The sequence below is a fragment of the Musca autumnalis genome, unplaced genomic scaffold (genome assembly GCF_047663935.1).
Source record: "Musca autumnalis isolate F117 unplaced genomic scaffold, ASM4766393v1 scaffold_4, whole genome shotgun sequence".
Taxonomy (NCBI): domain Eukaryota; kingdom Metazoa; phylum Arthropoda; class Insecta; order Diptera; family Muscidae; genus Musca; species Musca autumnalis.
Window position 1 is genome coordinate 100691178 of NW_027411977.1, and position 22131 is coordinate 100713308.

The following is a 22131-nucleotide window of genomic DNA, read 5'->3' on the forward strand; positions in this document are numbered from 1 at the left end:
GAATTGTTTTTTGTTCCGTATTCTTGACTCTTTCTTCGCTGTTCTATGTTCTGCCGCAGAGCTGTTGCTGTACGTACAAATGGATTCATTCACTGCCTATATCCAAGCAAAACTGAACAACAAACAACAACAGCCTGCCTGCGGCTACTTTGTATTTGTTGTCTCAGTATTGATATGGATGGTATGATGCAAGTTTTCTCAGTTTTGGCCTCTGCTTATTTCTCTGTTGTGTATGGAATACATGAATGAATGAATGAAGGAAAGAATGCCTGTTGTGTCGGCTGTGACTATAGCTGGGCTAGCTGCCAGATGTCTGTCTGTCTGGCTTACTGCTGCTGCTGTGCTGTTCAGCCAGGCAGCCAGCAATGTTATACTCCCATTGAACATTTTGCTGTGTGAGCGAGTGGGGTTGGATGTGAGTGGTGATTGTTTTTGTTGTTTGGAGGGTATCATCGTTCTGAAAGTAAAAAGCCTGCTTTAGTCTGTCGTCTGACGTTCAGAGAAGCATACATTGTGCAGGCGTGAATATACGTTTCTTCTCTCAAATCGAAAATAAAACGTGCGTTGTGTTTTCCCCCACATATTCCGGTAGGCGATAATAACAAAAGAAACCAAATACGTAGAAAATACGAGCAGGGCGCGAAATCATACACCCTTCGTTTTAATGGGGTGACCATGATGGCCACACAATAACAACATTCAAACAACATTATTTGAGAATGATGTACATGGTCGGCTTTAAAAAATTACCGGTGAATTTTTTTGTGCAAAAATAACATTAGTTTGTTTCTTTTCTTGTTTATTAAATCGCTTAAATCGGTCCTCGTTTTCTTTATTTTTTGTTTTCATAAGTTATCAAAAAACCGCTAGAAAGTAAAAATAATGTGAAAATTGTCAGTGTTGGTTGTTTTTAAAAAGGATTTGGTTTCATTGTTGTATTGCCTCCTTCCAGCTGTAGGGGGTGGCTTTTATTTTAGTAATCCTATTTGTTGGTAATAATTAATGGCATACATGTGTGGTATATCTTTTGAAATGTTTCTTTTTTAATTGTGAAAAAATCATGGCCAAGTGTATTGTGTTAAATATATTTTAAATAAATTGCTTTGAGCAATACAATTTATAAGGAAAATTGCCAAAGAATGAAATTCTACGAAAAAAAAATTATTTAATGCCATAAAATATGTTTAAAAGTATAAATAATATTTATTTTATATTTACAAACGGATGTGTGCAAGTGTAAGACACATGTTTGCTTAAACCAAAAATACGATATCAACAATTGGAATATTACTGCTTCCAGAGAAATAAGGTGGGTTATATTTTTAACAGTTCATGAAAGTTTTATGTTTTATATTCACAATTAATTACAGTTTTATATGTTTAAACAATTATTTGGTATTGGTTGAAATATCATGAAATGAAACATTAAGGTATTTATTCTTTTTATGAGATATCCCACTCTACTGCAACACATATAATTCTTTGTTATTTTCATTTTTTCTTAAGCAGCAAAAGGTTTAGTGAACATTTTATAGAAATAAAGTATTTAATTAAATTTTTTTCTTAATTTTTTATACCCTCAGCCTTTAGGCTAACGAGGGTAAATACAGTGCTGCTCAAAACATTTGCAACTCAGACGCCTATATCACATTCAATCTATTTTGAGGGACATTTTAAGTTTTGAAATATGTACAGTCGAAATCGCTTATAACGTCGGTCAAGAACCGGCCAAAATCGGATGCTATAAGCGATAGTCGTTATAAACAATATTTATAAAAGAGGTGAAATTATATTATGTATAGTGACTTTTAAGTATAAATACGTTGTTTTATTAAGTAAGTAAATAAATTCAATTCAATTTTTCTATATCATTCTGAATATGTCATTTATACGACTTAAAAAATAATAAAAAATAACGATGTTAAATTCATTCTTCATCAGATGTATTATGAATCTAATAAAAATAGTCTGCTATTTTAGTTTGGTCTTTTGTATTCCAACATAAGTTTTAGATTAACTCAGTCTGAGTTATGAAAGGGTTTTCAAAAACACATTCTTTTCCTGTAACATTTTCTGGCTAAATAATTTCGAAGAGTTTCTACAGCAAGACACGCTTCTGACACTGGCGGTAATTGAAATTCTGGTTCTGTAGTGTTCTCAAGTTCATCGTTAGAATTGCCTTCATCTAAAAGTTCCGATATTACGTCGTCGTCATTATACATGACAGATGTTTATACATTACATTGATGGCAACTAATTCATCTATATCTTCTACGTGTTGGGAGAAATAATAATATATTCGCCGATTCCGTCAAAGCAATTTTAATGATTTTATTATACCTTGGTCCATTGGTTATAAAAATATGTGGCATTGGCTGGCAAAAAATCTAGCTTAATTGGCTTGAGACCTCCTACATGTGAGTCGTAATTCAGTTGTCCAACACTGTCTTCCAACATGTTGTGCATATGTTTGATATTTTGTAGTTGTTTGAGCTTGAAAAATACACACGAAAAAATATTGACAAAAATTTTTCTTCATCGTATGGTTCGACGTTATAACCGATAGCAAAATTCAAATATTTCACAAAAAACCGACGTTACAACCGATATGACGATATAAGCGATTACGCTACAACCGATATTTATTTGGGTGAGATATAACAGGCAACAATTCGGGACTTTAGTCGTTATAAGGGGTAGTTTACACTATATGTAAATGTCATATGACATGAAATTTTCCATCGTTATATATTCGCTAATATGTGTAATATGGGAGATTTTCCTTACGCCATTTACTCTGTGCTTCCACACCAGCAAAAATGTAAAAAAAAACTACGTATCCACATTGACTCCGTGGGTAAATATGGAATGTTTTTATTTCGTGTCATATGACATTGATAGATAGTGTAAACTACCTCTAAGCGATATGATCATATTTTCAAGATTTAATAATTATTTAATTAATTCTCTTTCGAGTTGAGCTTTTCATGACCTAAGAGATATATTGAAAAATTAGGAGTCTACCGAAGTCCCACGCATCCAACCATTACGCTACGTTTCACGGGTGGTTAAGCCGATCTTCAGGCGTATTAGGATGTTGGTTTTTGTGGCAGACGAAGGCAAAGCTTGGTAACTAGTATATATATCGCACTTCATTAGATAAATGCATATGTGAAATTATGTCAGTTAATTGAAACTCCAAACTTTTCCTATAGTCCTGCTTGGTAATCCCAATTTTCAATGTTCACAAATACTATGGTAAGTTTTATTCCTACGTCATTAGTAATTGCTCTTCTATATCAAAAGATTTGTTATCATCAATTATTGTCTACTAAAGTTTTGACAAGTTGATGGTGGCTTAAAAATTATTATTCAGTTATGCACACTTATGTTACAAATGTGTGTGAAAATATGGAGAAACATATATTTTAGCCTGCTAAAAACATTTGCAACTCTGTGGTACTAATATCTATTAGTCCATTTTGGACGAGTTTTTTGTATTGATTGGCATAAGATTGTTTTTAATCAGAAGAAGCTTGCATGAGGAGTATATTTTATCCCACCTATGTTTACTTTTGACAGACAAGTATGCCGAAAACAAGACATGTGTAATTTGTTAAGAAAAACTTAAATTATGACCAGACATTTATATCAAAGCTTTGCTAAAATGTTAATTTTTGATAATTGTGGATCCAATGAAGTCCAAAAATAAACATAGGAACAGCAAAATATCTAAAACAGAGCTGGATTCCGCGTAAAAAACTAAAATCGCCATAAGATATGGAGAAGGTGTAAGGACAACAACATCTCCTGCAGGCGATGATCAAATAATTATACGAATTATTAAGCAGATCTCTTAGAGATCACCAACAAATGTTAAAAAAAAGACCTGACACCGATATATACAAACCCTATACAAACCCCTCCGATACATACCGATACATAACAGGCAAATTTTGGGAAAACAGTAATTTTCAGGAAAAATGGAATTTTTCATAGAAATTAATGTCCTCACCAGAAGTGTCGTATAACAGGGTGCTTTTGCTTAATACCGCCTCTAAACGTTTATATAACCACGTAAAACTAGTATTTTTTGCAAATATGTTTAAGTTCTTGTCGGACCCGATCAGCTTAAGTAATTTAATTTTATATAGTAGGTTCCGGGACTGTAATCTGGAGTCTACACTAGGGTTATGACTTTTTTACAACCTCATATCCCTGTATCATAGCGTGATGAGTTTTGCCATAAGATTACATAAAATCTTAATTATAAGGTGATTCGATGAAAAAACCTCACGTACAAAATGATTTTAAAATTTGAATTTATCAAAATTATGGACAATTTTTTTAAGTCACTGAAAACAGATATATAATTGAAAATAAACTTTAGAGCCACATGAGATAATTAAAATGACATAAAATTTATTTCTCACTATTTTTCTTCAATTCTGAGAATCGTAAAAATGTCGTAAACGCTTTTATTATATTTGAATGAAATAAACGTTATTATAGTCATTAGTAGGCTTATATTTATTCATTCGTGCAACAAAAAATTATTTTTTGAAAAAAATTTTTTTTTCATTTCTTATATTTTTTCAAAAAATTATTTTTTTAAGTGCGTGAACTTTTTTATACCCTCCACCGTAGTATGGAGGGTATATTAAGTTTGTTTTTCTGTTTGTAACGCATTGAAATACTCATTTGCGACCCTATAAAGTATATATATTCTTGATCAGGGTAAAATTCTAAGTCGATCTGAGCACGTCCGTCCGTCCGTCCGTCCGTCCGTCTGTGGTAATCACTCTAGCATCCACAAAAATGGAGATAGGACGCTGAAATTTTGGGAAAATGCGTCTTTTGTTTGCAGGCAGGTCAAGTTCGATGATGGGCTATATCGGTCCACGTTTTGGTATAGCCCCCATATAACGGTACCCCCCGATTTACGGTATTTTGACGTTTTTAGCTACATTTTCAGACCGATTTGGCTATAATTTTACATTTAGGGTTCTTAAGTACCAATAAACATATATAACAAAAGTTGTGGACATAAGTCCACGTTTTGGTATAGCCCCCATATAACGGTACCCCCCGATATACGGTATTTTGACGGTTTTAGCTACATTATCAGACCGATGTAGCTATAATTTGACATTTAGGGTTCTTAGGTGTTAGTAAACTTATATAACAAAAGTTGTGGACATAGGTCCACGTTTTGGTATAGCCCCCATATAACGGTACCCCCCGATTTGCGGTATTTTGACGTTTTTAGCTACATTTTCAGACCGATTTAGCTATAATTTGACATTTAGGGTTCTTAAGTGTCAATAAACTTATATAACAAAATTTGTGGACATAGGTCCACGTTTTGGTATAGCCCCCATATAACGGTACCTCCCGATTTACCGTATTTTGACGGTTTTAGCTAAATTTTCAGACCGATTTAGCTATAATTTGACATTTAGGGTTCTTAAGTATCAATAAACTTATATAATAAAAGTTGTGGACATAGGTCCACGTTTTGGTATAGCCCCCATATAACGGTACCCCCCGATTTACGGTATTTTGACGTTTTTAGCTACATTTTCAGACCGATATAGCTATAATTTGACATTTGAAGTTCTTAAGTGTAACTAAACTTATATAACAAAAGTTGTGGACCTAGGTCCACGTGTTGGTATAGCCCCCATATAACGGTACCCCCGATTTACGACATTTTGACGTTTTTATCTACATTTTCAGACCGATATAGCTATAATTTGACATTTAGGGTTCTTAAATGTCAATAAACTTATATAACTAGTGGACATAGGTCCATGTTTTGGAATAGCCCCCATATAACGTTACCGCCCGATTTCAGGTATTTTGCGAATTTTACCAACAAGTTTTAACCGAATTATCTGTAATTTGAACATTTGACATTTGAAATTCTTAGTGGTCACCACACCTCTCCACCAAAAATTGTCAAGAAAGCCCCCATATAACGGTACCTCCCGATTTTCAGTAATTTGATGATTTTAGCTACAATATTAAACCGAACTAGCAGTAATTTGACAGTTGAAGTTCTTAGTGGTCACAACACCTCTCCATCAAAAATTGTCAACATAGGTCCATGTTCCGATATAGCTCCCATGTAACGGTACCTTCCAATTTTCAGTAAATTGGCCATTTTAGCTACAATTTTTAACAGAACTAACTGTAATTTGACATTTGAAGGTTGTAGTGGTCACCACCATCTGCATCAACAATTTTCAACATAGCCCCAATATAACGATACTTCCCGATTTTCGGTACTTTGAGGATTTTACTTAAAATGTTTAACCGAACGTAGGTCCATGTTTTTGTATAGCCCCAAAACAAACCTCCCGATTTTCCGTACCTTAGCTTTATTTTTGGACGAACTTTCTGTAATTTGAAATTTAAAAGTCAACAAAAATTCTGCAACAAAAATTGTTCATTTAAGTTCATATTTTCGTATAGCCCAGATACCTCCGAACTAGCTGTTAATGACATTTGAAGTTCCCACGTTATGTACCGATTTTCGATATTTTCAGGATTCTAGCTAAATTTTTTAACCGAATTAGGTTATTTGACATTAAAGGCTCCCATCAAAAACTCTCAACATAGACCCATGTTTTATTATAACCCCTATGTAACAGTACCTCCCAATTTCTAGCCCACCAATAATTGTCAACAGTTAGATATAGGCACCATAAAAAGGGTCTCCCGAATGAAGCATTTTATGTACATTATCTGACATTTTAACGTACTCACTTAAAGTTGGGGACAGGAATGAATATTTTATGGTGGAGGGTATGAAAAGTTCGGCCCGGCCGAACTTAATGCTTTTTTACTTGTTCTTTTTACTATTGCGATTATCAGAAATAAAACGCGATTTAAGTTGAAATTTTTAGGGGTTGTTTAGGTTTTCGCGACGGAACTATAGCAAATGTTGTAGCTATGACAATTCTCTACAAGATTGACCTTTATGGTGGTCTCGTCGGATTTACCGTTTTTGAGATATAGAAGTTCTAATTGGGACAATTCAAATTCAATTCAATTCTGTGTCGCCCCCTTATAAAACAATGTCATGACTGCAAATTTCTAACTTAAACTTATATATCTAAAAAAATGTTACAACTTAGGATAAGTTATTTAATTAATAATTATTGTAGAGAATTTTCCCAGCTTTAAGATTTTCTCAGGTCCCATATCGATAAGACTTACCGTATTCACGCAAAATGGCGAAACCCTAACAAAAAAACCTAAAAATGTAAACTGAGCTTCTTTATCTCAAAAATTGTACAGGCTGGGAACAAATGGTAAACGTCAATTTTCACAGCTACAACATTTTCATAGCTCCATTTTGATTGAACTTGCGGATTCCAAGCAAAATCGTAAAAACCTAAAAACACCTAAAAATGTGAATTTTGACCGCGATTTATTTAAAAATCCCTACAGCGATTTTTTCTTGTTTTTGGATTTTTCTCATCTATGAACACTGCTGTTTCAGAATTCACAAAAACTTTCCCTGTGTAAGCGGTTTTCATCAAAAGTTAGTTAAGGCGCACCTTCCATGACATTGTTTTATAAGGAGGCGATACAGTCAGTGCATTGTCCCAATTTGAACTTCTATATCTCAAAAATGGTAAAAACTACAAAAATACCGTAAAGGTCGATCTTGTAGAGAATTTTCATAGCTATAATATTTTCTTTAGTCCCATTTTGATAGGGCTTGCGGTTTCTAAGCAAAATCGTGAAAACCTAAACAACCCTTAAAAATGTCAACTTAAATAGCGATTTATTTAAAAAGCGCTCCGCCGATTTTTTTTGTTTTTTGATTTTTTTTTCATCTACGAACATTGTAGTTTCAGAATCCGCAAAAACTTCCGAGGTGCACCTTCCATTTAAAATTGTTTACTCAAAGAAGAATTAATACCAAATTTCCGATATTTCGGTAAGTTAATGTGCCTAAAACCTAAAAAAATACTGAAAATCAAGAGGTACGATTCAGTGGGTGATATAGAAAAACGTGAACCTATACTGATAATCCTCTTCTGGAATATTTTATAACCCCATGGAAGACTAAATAATAAATTTCAGTAATTTCAATGGGATAGTGATCTCACAACCTTCAGAATTACGAAAATTGAGAAATTTGTATACCCCCAACAAAGAATAAGTACCAAATGTCAGCCATTTCGATGGATAATTGCCGCCATAACCTTCAACATTCCGAAAATCGGGAGATAGCGTTCTAAGGGGGCTACATTAAGGCGTGGACCTGTACCGACAAATTTCTAGGGCAAAGTGTTGTACTCCCAACGAAGACTAAATACCAAATTTCATCCATTTCGGAGGAATATCGAATATTGACAAAATTCGTGGGGAAAGTTTTATACCCCCAACGAAGACTAAGTACCAAATTTCAGCCATTTCGATGTCATATTGAATCTAAAACCTTGAAAACACCGAAAATCATGTGGTAACGTTCTATGGGGGCTATACAAAAATGTGGACCCATATAGCCCATTTGCAATACCAAACATCCTAAGATTAATAGAAACTTCTATACCAAATTAAAAATCTCTATCTTAAAAATTGCGATCTGTATCTTGACTTCAACAGACGGACGGACAGACAAACATGGTTATATCGACTTAGAATTTTACCCTGAGCAAGAATATATATACTTTATAGGGTCCCCGATGAATATTTCGATGTGTTACAAACGGAATGTTAAATTTAATTATACCCTCCATATTATGGTGGAGGGTAGAAAACGAATTATCCAGATCGGTTCAGCATTCTAAACTGATGTAATTACCAACGAACGATATGTGATTTTTATTTACAAAGATGACGACTGAGGTACACAATGCCCTATAGGTCGGAAACCGGGAATATCTGTCAATTACAATAAACATTACTAACAGAATAAGGAGTAGTGTTGCCAGATCACCTAAAAAACTAACAGGTCATATTTACTGTAAACAAGACCAAGTGGATCTCATCGTATGTAGGGTATCATGGCACAATAATAGGGATAGCGGTATTAGGAAAATATTATATTGTAACGCTTGCACTTTTATAACTCAATAGTAAATTTTAAATCTTTATAAATAACAAGTAAAAAGTCTTAAGTTCGGCCGGGCCGAACTTTTTATACCCTCCACCATAAAATAGTCTTAATTAAAATGGAATAATTAGGGCCCTTTCAAAATTTTAGGTGGAACAACTTTTCGACAATGGATAGACTCCTACTGCCTCCCACTATTGCTTAAATTACACTGGGAACACAAATGTTGGGGCAGAGATAATTCCTTTTAGAGATGAAATCCCTTGGTATGAGTATATTTAAAACCCCGAAGGACAGATGCGCCGTAAGTCGAACTTCCGCGTTATGGCGTGATGAAGTTTTTGCAAGAGACCCTGTAAGCCATCATGAATTAGCATTATATCTTTGTTTGTTGTTTTAGTAGAGCACTTAAGCAACAGTGGACAAAGATATAACGCTAATTCCTGATGGCCCACAGGGTCTCTAACGAATATTTCATCACGCCATAACGCGGAAGTTCGACTCACGGCGGATCTGTCATCAAGGCCTTTCTTCCCCAAGAGGAATTTTCCGTGCCCTAGACTTTCACCTCCAATTTGTTGCACAATGTTATCTAATCTAATCTAAAAAAATGTGTTCAGCTAGGTGAAAGGTACCACCCACGGGGCTATATCAAAGAGTCATCCTATCTTTAAATTTTTGTCGGAAAAGTTTTATAGCTGCAGGGAACTTCAACAGTCAAATTGAGGGTAGTTTCATCAAAACAATGTAGACCCTCAAAAATGGACCCATGTTGACGAATTTTAGTGAAGAAATTTCGTGACCACTGAAAATTCCCGAAAATCTGGAGGTACAGTTATATGGGTGGATATACCAAAACATGGACATATGTATATTGACGATTATTTTTGAATATTTTTTGTAGCTAAAATTCTCAAAATACCGATCATTACAGCTAATTCCGTTAAAAATTGCAGTTAAATTCTCAAAATACCGAAAATCGGGAGATACCATTATATGGGGGCTATACGATGTTTGGTGGAGATGTTTCATGACCATTGAGAACCTCAAATGACAAATTACAGCTAGTTCGGTTAAAAATTTTAGCCAAAATTCTCAAAATACCGAAAATCGGGAGGTACCGTTATATGGGGGCTATACCAAAACATGGACCTATGTTGACGATGTTCGGTGGAGAAGCTTGATGACCACTGAGAACCCTAAATGTCAATTTACTGCTAGTTCGGGTGAAAATTGTAACTAAAATTCTCAAAATACCGAAAATCGGGAGGTACCGTTATATGGGGGCTATACCAAAACATGGACCTACGTTGACGATGTTTGGTGGAGATGTTTCATGACCACTGAGAACCTCAAATGTCAAATTGCAGATAGTTCGGATACAAATTGTGGCTAAAATTCTCAAAATATCGAAAATCGGGAGGTACCGTTATATGGGGGCTATACCAAAACATGGACCTATGTTGACGATGTTTGGTGGAGATGTTTCATGACCACTGAGAACCTCAAATGTCAAATTGCAGATGGTTCGGTTAAAAATTGTGGCTAAAATTCTCAAAATACCGAAAATCGGGAGGTACCGTTATGTGGGGACTATACCAAAACATGAACCTATGCCCATATCCTTTGGGATATAAGTTTGTTGATCACCAGGAACCCTAAGTGCCAAATTATAGCTAATTCGGTTTGAAAATGTGGCGAAGAACGTCAAAATACCTCAAATCCGGAGGTACCGTTATATTGGGGCTATACCAAAGAGTGGACCGCTATAGCCCATCTTCGAACTTGACCTGCCTATGGAAGAAAGACCCTCGGGTGCAAAATTTCAGCACTCTATCTCAATTATTGCGGACGCTAGAGTGATTACAACAGACGGACAGACGGACATGGCTAGATCGTCTTAGAATTTTATCCTGATCAAGAATATATGTATATACTTTATAGGGTCGCAAATGATTAGTTCGATGTGTTACAAACGGAATGACAAACTTAATATACCCTCCATACTATGGTGGAGGGTATAAAAAGAGAATGTCATTCGTTGGTTATTAAAAACAAGTAAAAAAGCATTAAGTTCGGCCGGGCCGAACTTTTCATACCCTCCACCATAAAATATTCATTCCTGTCCCCAACTTTAAGTGAGTACGTTAAAATGTCAGATAATGTACATAAAATGCTTCATTCGGGAGACCCTTTTTATGGTGCCTATATCTAACTGTTGACAATTATTGGTGGGCTAGAAATTGGGAGGTACTGTTACATAGGGGTTATAATAAAACATGGGTCTATGTTGAGAGTTTTTGATGGGAGCCTTTAATGTCAAATAACCTAATTCGGTTAAAAAATTTAGCTAGAATCCTGAAAATATCGAAAATCGGTACATAACGTGGGAACTTCAAATGTCATTAACAGCTAGTTCGGAGGTATCTGGGCTATACGAAAATATGAACTTAAATGAACAATTTTTGTTGCAGAATTTTTGTTGACTTTTAAATTTCAAATTACAGAAAGTTCGTCCAAAAATAAAGCTAAGGTACGGAAAATCGGGAGGTTTGTTTTGGGGCTATACAAAAACATGGACCTACGTTCGGTTAAACATTTTAAGTAAAATCCTCAAAGTACCGAAAATCGGGAAGTATCGTTATATTGGGGCTATGTTGAAAATTGTTGATGCAGATGGTGGTGACCACTACAACCTTCAAATGTCAAATTACAGTTAGTTCTGTTAAAAATTGTAGCTAAAATGGCCAAATTACTGAAAATTGGAAGGTACCGTTACATGGGAGCTATATCGGAACATGGACCTATGTTGACAATTTTTGATGGAGAGGTGTTGTGACCACTAAGAACTTCAACTGTCAAATTACTGCTAGTTCGGTTTAATATTGTAGCTAAAATCATCAAATTACTGAAAATCGGGAGGTACCGTTATATGGGGGCTTTCTTGACAATTTTTGGTGGAGAGGTGTGGTGACCACTAAGAATTTCAAATGTCAAATGTTCAAATTACAGATAATTCGGTTAAAACTTGTTGGTAAAATTCGCAAAATACCTGAAATCGGGCGGTAACGTTATATGGGGGCTATTCCAAAACATGGACCTATGTCCACTAGTTATATAAGTTTATTGACATTTAAGAACCCTAAATGTCAAATTATAGCTATATCGGTCTGAAAATGTAGATAAAAACGTCAAAATGTCGTAAATCGGGGGTACCGTTATATGGGGGCTATACCAACACGTGGACCTAGGTCCACAACTTTTGTTATATAAGTTTAGTTACACTTAAGAACTTCAAATGTCAAATTATAGCTTCATCGGTCTGAAAATGTAGCTAAAAACGTCAAAATACCGTAAATCGGGGGGTACCGTTATATGGGGGCTATACCAAAACGTGGACCTATGTCCACAACTTTTATTATATAAGTTTATTGATACTTAAGAACCCTAAATGTCAAATTATAGCTAAATCGGTCTGAAAATTTAGCTAAAACCGTCAAAATACGGTAAATCGGGAGGTACCGTTATATGGGGGCTATACCAAAACGTGGACCTATGTGCACAAATTTTGTTATATAAGTTTATTGACACTTAAGAACCCTAAATGTCAAATTATAGCTAAATCGGTCTGAAAATGTAGCTAAAAACGTCAAAATACCGCAAATCGGGGGGTACCGTTATATGGGGGCTATACCAAAACGTGGACCTATGTCCACAACTTTTGTTATATAAGTTTACTAACACCTAAGAACCCTAAATGTCAAATTATAGCTACATCGGTCTGATAATGTAGCTAAAACCGTCAAAATACCGTATATCGGGGGGTACCGTTATATGGGGGCTATACCAAAACGTGGACTTATGTCCACAACTTTTGTTATATATGTTTATTGGTACTTAAGAACCCTAAATGTCAAATTATAGCTAAATCGGTCTAAAAATGTTGCTAAAAACGTCAAAATACCGCAAATCGGGGGTACCGTTATATGGGGGCTATACGAAAACGTGGACCTATGTCCACAAGTTTTGTTATATATGTTTATTGACACTTAGGAACCCTAAATGTAAAATTATAGCCAAATCGGTCTGAAAATGTAGCTAAAAACGTCAAAATACCGTAAATCGGGGGGTACCGTTATATGGGGGCTATACCAAAACGTGGACCGATATAGCCCATCATCGAACTTGACCTGCCTGCAAACAAAAGACGCATTTTCCCAAAATTTCAGCGTCCTATCTCCATTTTTGTGGATGCTAGAGTGATTACCACAGACGGACGGACGGACGGACGGACGTGCTCAGATCGACTTAGAATTTTACCCTGATCAAGAATATATATACTTTATAGGGTCGCAAATGAGTATTTCAATGCGTTACAAACAGAAAAACAAACTTAATATACCCTCCATACTACGGTGGAGGGTATAAAAAAAAAAAGATTTGTATAGTAGCTGTATATGTTATGGTATTGTACCATCGTCGACACACTCTTTTATACCGAAACTCATAAATTAAAAAGCATTCAATAAATGGAATTGAACAATTTTGGCACACCAGGTCTCTTCCATTAGTTGTATTTGTCTTATCAGTATGAATTGTTGCTTGATTTTTACCTACATATGGATGTACATATTTGAATTTTATGTTTCAAATACTATTTTGCATATGTTTTATTCGTGGTTTGCTACTCTCGAACATGTTGTCATTTGGCAGCAAACGTTTCGTTGCTATTTGATTTTTTTTAACTCAACACCGTCGTAAATTTCATTTTCATTGAACCAAATGTGATGTTTCATCGCACCACCTCCTCCATTTAGAGGGTGGATTGTTAGCCGTTTTTCATTTTGCTCTGCAGCCATTAAAAATGCATAAATACTTATATCGATATTGGCTTCAACTATGTATGTATTTCCAGCAATGTACTTCTTTTTTTGTACTTCTTCTTTTACTTGCTCTTGTTGTTCGGAAGTGTTAAAGTTTTTTGAAATTTTAATTTCTTCTACTTGAAATGATAACTCAGGTCCTTCTTTTAGCTGATAGTTATTCAAGAATTATTGTCGTTTAATTGGCTTTTAACTTTTTCGTTATATAAGTGGTCTACTAGAAATAAATTGATGTTGTTGTTTCTTTTCTGTTTTATTAATGTTTGTTTTCTTATTTGCATTTGAAATTTTGTCTAATTGGATTTACGATGAATAGATTAGACAGTGGGACACATAATATATGTATGATTGATTCAACAATATTTGAAGATAAAAATGTGTATTGTACATTTGTGCTTATATTGTCACATTCGGTATGTACCCATAACAAAAGTTGTTGCCATAGTGGACAATATTACCTTGCTAAATATGAATATGTGTTACCACTTCGGCAATTCAAATCTTTGATTCAATCATGTTATATGACTGTTTAAGAATATGTATGGTCACTTCAATAATACAGAGTTCTTGGTCTATCATATCATTGTTCCCTTTAACAATATGTGTGATAACTTCAATAACTTCAACAATACATATAATTATTTCGATATGGTGGTAAAAAAACAATTTTGGTGAGTTTTGTTTTATTCTTCCTCGTTATGTTTGTAAGTCTTCTTTTTGTTTGCTGAATGAGTGTAATGAATAATTGGTTTTCATTTATTTTTGTTGCTTTTTGTGTTATACCAGCACAACCAGAAATGTTTTGGAACCTGTTCGTATGTTAAATACAATTTTAAAAGTATTACATAAAGTATTTATAACAAAGTTTTTAGTTTATTATTATAAGGTAATGCAGCTTAATCTCAGTTTTGTTGTTAAATTTTTAAAACAACAAGTTTTTTATGTGGGATGCAGTTACAATTGATTTAATTTCGGGAAATGCAGAGAAGACCAACGCCACTTGGCCTCATCAGTTCACTTAGTACTTTGCATTGAAACAAAGAAGTCTTGATAATTCCCTTCGCCGGGATGAAATCATGATATTGGTAGCGATCAGTAAAATTTTGCAACACTGTCAGTTCGTTTTGAAAAACATTACTCTCTGTAATAGAGGGTAATAAATGAAGTTGAGCCAATGGGGGAATACTCCACTCAAGCAGTCTTCCAAAATTTTATAACGACTAGAGTTGTGTAGTTCCGGAACGAACTAGTTCCAAGGAACTATTCCGGACAAGGAACTATTGGAACTATATCCGGCTCTTGCATTTATATAGTCGTGCATATAATTCCTTCCATTTGTATAATTCATTTTCTTTGTTTAATTCCACACTTTCTTCGATCTTTCTCCTTCGGTGCCTTAATAGTTCATATGCGGCCACATTATTAAATAAACGTAAATCACATCCTGTTACATCGCGTGAATTAATTTATTTTTATGTAAATTCATCCACCAAAAGATGAAAACAAAAAAAAAAATTAGTTAAACTACTTCACTCTCAGAACTTTTTGGAGCGAAGGAAATAAAAAGAACGACGAAAGAGAAAGATTCATTGAACTTTATCGCTCTCGGAACTATTTGGAACGAAGGAAATAAAAAGAACGATAAAAGAGAAAGAACTTTTGAAGACTTTTTGAAGTCACAATAAGCAGATATCTGACCTTCCGTCTGTTGAAATCAAGATGCAGCTCGCAATTTTTAAGATAGAGCGAATATTGTTGGATCAATTGTAATTTGGTATAGAAGTTTCTATTACTCCTAGGATGTTTGGTATTTAAAATGGTCTATATCGGCCGACGTTTTGATATAGATGGAGGCTATATCAAAACGATTTTCTGTATTTTGAAGGTTGTGGCCCCAATATCACACCGAAATTACTAAAATTTGTTATTTAGTGTTAGTTGGGGGTTTTTTATTTTTCTCATCTATGAACATTGTAGATTCAGAACCTGCAAAAACTTCCCAGGTCTAAGCATCTTCCATATAAAGTTGGTTCGGGCACACCGTGATGTTAGACAGTAATTCCTTTATCTAACAGTGAGAGGTCAAGAGTTGGTTTTCAAGTTTAGTTTTCGTTTGTTGTCCGAATATGCCTCCAGAATTTACATTACTGATTAATAATTAATTAATTGATTTAATTGAGCTAACATGACCTAAGGAGTTTTGTATTTAAAAAGTGAATTCTAACGAAGTCCCACACATCCAACCAATATACTACGATCGTTTCGCTGGTGGTTTAATTCAGCACATCAGGCATATCAGACTTTCATAAATAATGACCTTCGTCCTAATAAGACAACAATAAATAAAAGTTCACAGCAGAGCCCGGCTGTCCCGGCTGAGGTTCGAACCTGGTGCCCTCCAACAAACCGACAATGTTGTCGAGGTCTTAGCGTTCTAAGCCACTGCAAAGGCAATATAATTAATGATTTGTACATGTGTATGTATTGAAAAATGATTCCAGATAGGACACTACACCTTTTTCAGATGTAATTCGAAATATTTTAATTGTAATTCGAGAATTCTATTTGTAATTCGTAACATTTCATTTGTAATTCGAGAATTCCATTTGTAATTCGAATTATTCCATTTGTAATTCGAATTATTCCATTTGTATTTCAAAATATTCCATTTGTACTTCGAATTATTCCGTTTGAAATTTGAATTATTCCATATGTAATTCGTATTATTCCATTTGTAATTCGAATTATTCCATTTGTAATTCGAATTATTTCATTTGAAATTCGAATTATTCCATTTGTAATTCGAATTATTTCATTTGTAATTCGAATGATTTCCTTTGTAATTTCAAATAAAATAATTCGAATTACAAATGGAATAATTCGAATTACAAATGAAATAATTCGAATTGCAAATGGAATAATTCGAATCGCAAATGGAATAATTCGAATGGAATAATTCGAATTACAAATGGAATGATTCGAATTTTAAATAGAATAATTCGAATTACAAATAGAATAATTCGAATTACAAATAGAATAATTCGAATTACAAATGGAATAATTCGAATTGCAAATGGATTGTTATGAATTACAAATAGAATTCTCGAATTACAAATGAAATGTTACGAATTACAACTAAAATGTTTCGAATTACATCTGAAAAAGGTGTAGGTTGACTTGATAAGAAAAATGCTTGATTAATATTTAATATCTGCAAATTTGCAGTAATTTTTGTACAAATAGAAGTTATCAAACTCAGCCATTTACATCCGATGTGCTTGATGAACTGAATTAAGGGGTGACCGCAACTTGTAAATTTCAGAAAATCGAAAAAAATGTACAGGCCTATTTTAAAGTATAAGTACCATAAAATATGTGGTAAAACTTTCAATTTGAATGAAATTGACTGAGATATGAGTTTTGGAAGGGAAAAAATCAATGTGATTTGCATGGAGGCTAAAAACGTGTTTTTCATGATATTTTGAACATGGTGCCAACTCTAGCTCAAAAACTAATAAACCGATTGTCATATAATTTTGTGGGCTTATCAAGGTACAAAACTATTCCTTTATTGATCGGTTTTGTTTTTAAAATTTTTTTGCCCATTTTTTGACCAAAAAAACGTCAATATTTTAATTGAAAATTTGAATTGAAATTTTGATTTTTTGGTTCCAACATTTCCCTAAAACCTAATAGTTTTTAAAAAATCGATCGACGAAGGACTGAATCTTTATGTTCTTAAAAAGTATACAAAAATATATGACGATAGGTTTATTAGTTATCGAGCTAGAGTTGGCATAAAAACATGGTTTGGTAGATGGTAAATTGCCACAAAACTACGTAATAGTTTTCAACAAGAAAAATTCAGAATGTAGACTAAGATGTGCTCTTTCAAATGAAAAAAACATATACTAAAAATTTTTCATATTTTTATTGGTTTTTATTGGGCTTTACAACTGGGGATCACCCCTTAAACCACCAGCGAAACTCCTTAGGTAATGTTAGCACGATTAATTCAATTAATTAAAAACTTTCATAAATAATGACCTTTCTCCTAATAAGATAACAATGAATGAAAATTAAATTTAGATATTTTTCTCCACAAAAGTTATGATCAATTTTACACGCTAATTATCTAATTATCATTATCTACAATTTTTGGCACTATCCTTAACGAAACCTATTAACTTGTATAAACATCTGTCTGTATTGAACTATAACTTCGATCTCATGGTGACTAAGGTTACACTACCCACGGTGCGCCTTAACTAAATTTAAATGAAAGGAGCTTACACCTGTGAAGTTTTTTCGGTTTCTGAAACTACAATGTTCATAGATGAGAAAAATCAAAAAACAAAAAATCGCCGGAGGGATTTTCAAATAAATCGCGGTCAAAGTTCACATTTTAGGTTTTTTTTAGGTTTTCACGATTTTGCTTGGAAACCGCAAGACATATCGAAATGAGATTAAAGAAAATTTTGTAGCAGTAAAAATTCTCTACAAGATTGTCCTCTATGGTATTTTCGTAGGTTTTACCATTTTTGAGATATAGAAGTTCAATTTGGGGAGAATGTACTGACTGTATGGCCCCTAAAAAACAATGTCATGCAGGGTGCACCTTAACTAACTTTGAATGAAAACCGCTTACACCTGGAAAGTTTTTGCGGATTTTGAAACAGCAATGTTCACAGATGAGAAAAATCCCAAAACAAGAAAAAATCGCTAGAGGGATTTTTAAATAAATCGCGGTCAAACTTCACATCGTTAGGCTTATTTTAGGTCTTCGCGATTTTGCTTGGAAACCGCAAGTCCTATCGAAATGCGCCTAAAGAAAATGTTGTAGCTGTGGAAATTCTCCAGAGGATTGACCATTATAATTTCTTTTTAGGGTTTACAATTTTTGAGATATAGCAGTTCAGGTCACATTTTTAGGTTTTCCTTTTTGTTAGGTTATCACGATTTGCTTGAAAACGGCAAGTCTTATCGAAATGGGACTAGAGAAAATCTTATAGCTGTTGGTTTTCGTATTTTTTCCTAGTTTGTACCGTTTTTGAGATATATAAGTTTAAGTTGGGAAATTGCAGTCATGACCTACTTTTATAAGGAGACGATACATTCAGTAAATTGTCAAAATTTGAACTTCTATATCTCAAAAATGGTAATACCTACGAAAACATCATAAAGGACAATCTTGTAGAGAACTCTCAGTGCTACAACATTTTCTTTAATCACATTTCGATAGGGTTTGCGGTTTCAAGCAAAATCGTTGAAACCTAAAAAAACCTTAAAAATGTGAACTTTATTAGAAAATCCCTCCGGCGATTTTTTTGATTTTTCTCATGAACATTGTAATTTCAGACACCGCAAAAACTTCCCAGGTGTAAGCACCTTTCATTTAAATTTAGTTAAGGCGCACCGTGTACCCACAATTAAAACTGAGGGATACCTGCATATACCAAGCTGTAACTCAATGGAAATGCCAAGTGTTCCTCTTCTAAATATAACTTACATTTGTTTAACCCAACATAAAATGTCCACATTGTGGTATAAAGTACGATTTTAAAATAACTTTGTGTGGGATTATTTTTATTGAATCGCCTTATATATAAGGGTTTGATTAAAATAAAAAAATCTGATTGGGCCAAAAAAATCGGTCCATTCAAAATTGACTGAAAAGAGTCTGCATATTTTTGTATTTTTTAGCTATTTTTAGATTTTTTAACATGTTATTGACATTCTTCGCATTTATAGTATACTAGCTGAACCCGGTGCGCTTTGCTACCCCGACTAAGATAAAATATATTGGAATGCTAAACTTATATTAACTTTTTTTTTATTATTTTAACGTATAAATATAGGATATATGAAGGAGCTCTCTACCCATTCAGGGTTGTTCTGAAGGTACTATGGTATTTTTGTATGTTTCATGAGGTAACACTCCTCCTAAAGTCTTTCGACTATAAGTATTCCCACGTAGGTTATATACTCTCACACTATTAATTACTGTTTATTTCTACAGATTGGACTAAGATCTACCTTAGTGAATTAAATAAAGAATAGAACCAGGTGTGAGAACCTTAAGCTTGAGGATAGTTGTAATTTATTTTATACATGGGACTTATTTTTTCCAGGTCATATACATATCAACATATTGTGATATCTTAAATTACTCTTAGGAATACTCCCTCTCTCAAAGATATTATATTTAATAGCTGTAGCCTTGTTCAATTTCTTTCCAACTATAAGTACTTCTGTATATAATGATGGCTTCTAAGTCTCTTCAAAATCTCAGTGAAATTGGACAAACGTAACAGAAACATGAAATCGACCGAAAATATATATGGGAGCTATATTCCAATATGAACCAATCTCGATACAATTTGGCACATTTACTTGTAGATCAAACCACGTCTCACATGCCAAATTTCTTAGAAATTGAACATACATAGGGTGTTTGGTGCATAAAATACAGGAAATCAGACGGAAATATATATGTGAGCTATATTCAAATCTGAACCGATTTCGATATTATTTGTCCCATTTATTTCTAGAACAAATTCCGTTTCGCATTCCAAACTTCAGCGAAATTGGACATATATAGCGTGTTTGGTGCATAAAATAAAGAAATCGGCCGAAAATATATGTATGTGGGAGCTATATCCAAATCTGAAGCGATTTGAATATAATTTGGTACATTTATTTCTACATCAAATACCGTCACACATACAAAATTTGGAGATTGTATCTGTAATAGTTCTAAAGATATTTGCTTACAAAATCTATTTTTTTTTTTGAGGTACCTCCGGTTTTGATGCTATATATCCAGATCAACACGAAATTTCAAAAAATGATATAGCCTATTTTCATTTCAGGCCATGTAGCAATGTACCCTAAAAATTTCAGTAAGATCTGTTCAGCGGTTTTCGAGTCTATAAGGCACAAACAAACAAACAAACAGACAAACAAATTTCAATTTTATATGTGTATATAGATCAACAATGAAATACATAACATCTAATAATCGAAAATTATCAGATGTCTAAATTGCTATATCGACCACAAATTGTCTGATACAGATTTGGTTATTTTGATTATTTTTCTATAGCATAATTTTTAATTTCCTCCCAATTGTCGATTACTTGGATAATACTGTGCAACATTTTTAAGGTGATCTTGTGCAAACAATTCGAACTGAGGATTTTTTGAAAGTACAGACCCAAACGACAAGAAGCCCTAGTTGGGTGTTGTTGTGTCAGATCCAGCTCGGATTTTATGGCCCCATCTAAACATGGTTAAATATTGAGTTTTTAAAGAAATTCGGGGCTATAACTCTGAAATCAATTTATTTATTTATTTATTTATTTATTTATTGAGTCTATGGAATTACAATCCTTACAGACTAGCTTATTTACTAGCAAAATATAAATCTAATAACTCATTAAATTTATCTAAAGGGTAGCAAAAATCTAAATCAATTTCCAAATTAATTTTATTAAATTCATTTAATATTCTCACAATAGGTTCGTTTCGACCATAGTTTGTTCTGTGGGTCGTAACGTTAAAATACTCGGCAAATCGAAGTGATCTTGTTGGCACTTTAAATGCGAATCTTTTTCTGACCTCTGAAGCAAATTTGTAGATAAGGACAAGAATAAAATTTTTGGAGAAATAATGAACTCGAAAAACTACACTTATTGCCTCAAATTTCAAAATATATGCAAAAATTCCACAATTTTTATACCGTACCTCCAAAACCGTTAATTTTTTCTGAATATTTTGTTTTAGAAAAATATTCCCTGGAATGTAATACACAACTCTTCAGAACATGTAAAATGCCTCTATGCTGTTGTTTTCAGTACATTTTCAACGACGATTTAATAAAAATGTAAATAATGTAGTGAAATCCGAAATGCGAGAATAAACTGTTGGTGTGAAATTTGTTTGAAATACGTGTTCTAAAAGATACCGCTGAAACAACATAAAGTAAGCATTTTAGTATTTCAGAATGTTCTAAGGAATTGTTGAGAACTTTATTTGGAAGATTTTTACAAAAGGTTACTTGGCTCAACTCCCAATAATTTAGCCGATACTGACTAGAATTTCAGAAATTATGTAAAATTTTCTATATTTTTTAGATTTTGATTAAGTTCTACTAGTTTAGGGCTACAATAT

At 33.6% G+C, this 22131-nt stretch overlaps 1 protein-coding gene across 21 annotated transcripts in view; it reads left to right on the top strand.

The window, feature by feature from the left end:
- The first annotated feature begins 404 nt into the window (after window positions 1-404).
- Window positions 405-22131, top strand: part of LOC141404308 (uncharacterized) — a 1008861-nt gene continuing 987134 nt past the window's right edge. For 12 of the 21 annotated variants that reach the window (XM_073987779.1, XM_073987787.1, XM_073987789.1 and 9 more), the window contains exon 1: window positions 480-588. The gene's annotated coding sequence lies outside the window, so the exon portion shown is untranslated. Of the gene's footprint in view, window positions 894-974; window positions 993-1069; window positions 1310-22131 lie in introns of those variants that run through there. The other 9 variants (XM_073987800.1, XM_073987780.1, XM_073987799.1 and 6 more) reach the window with 6 other exon arrangements.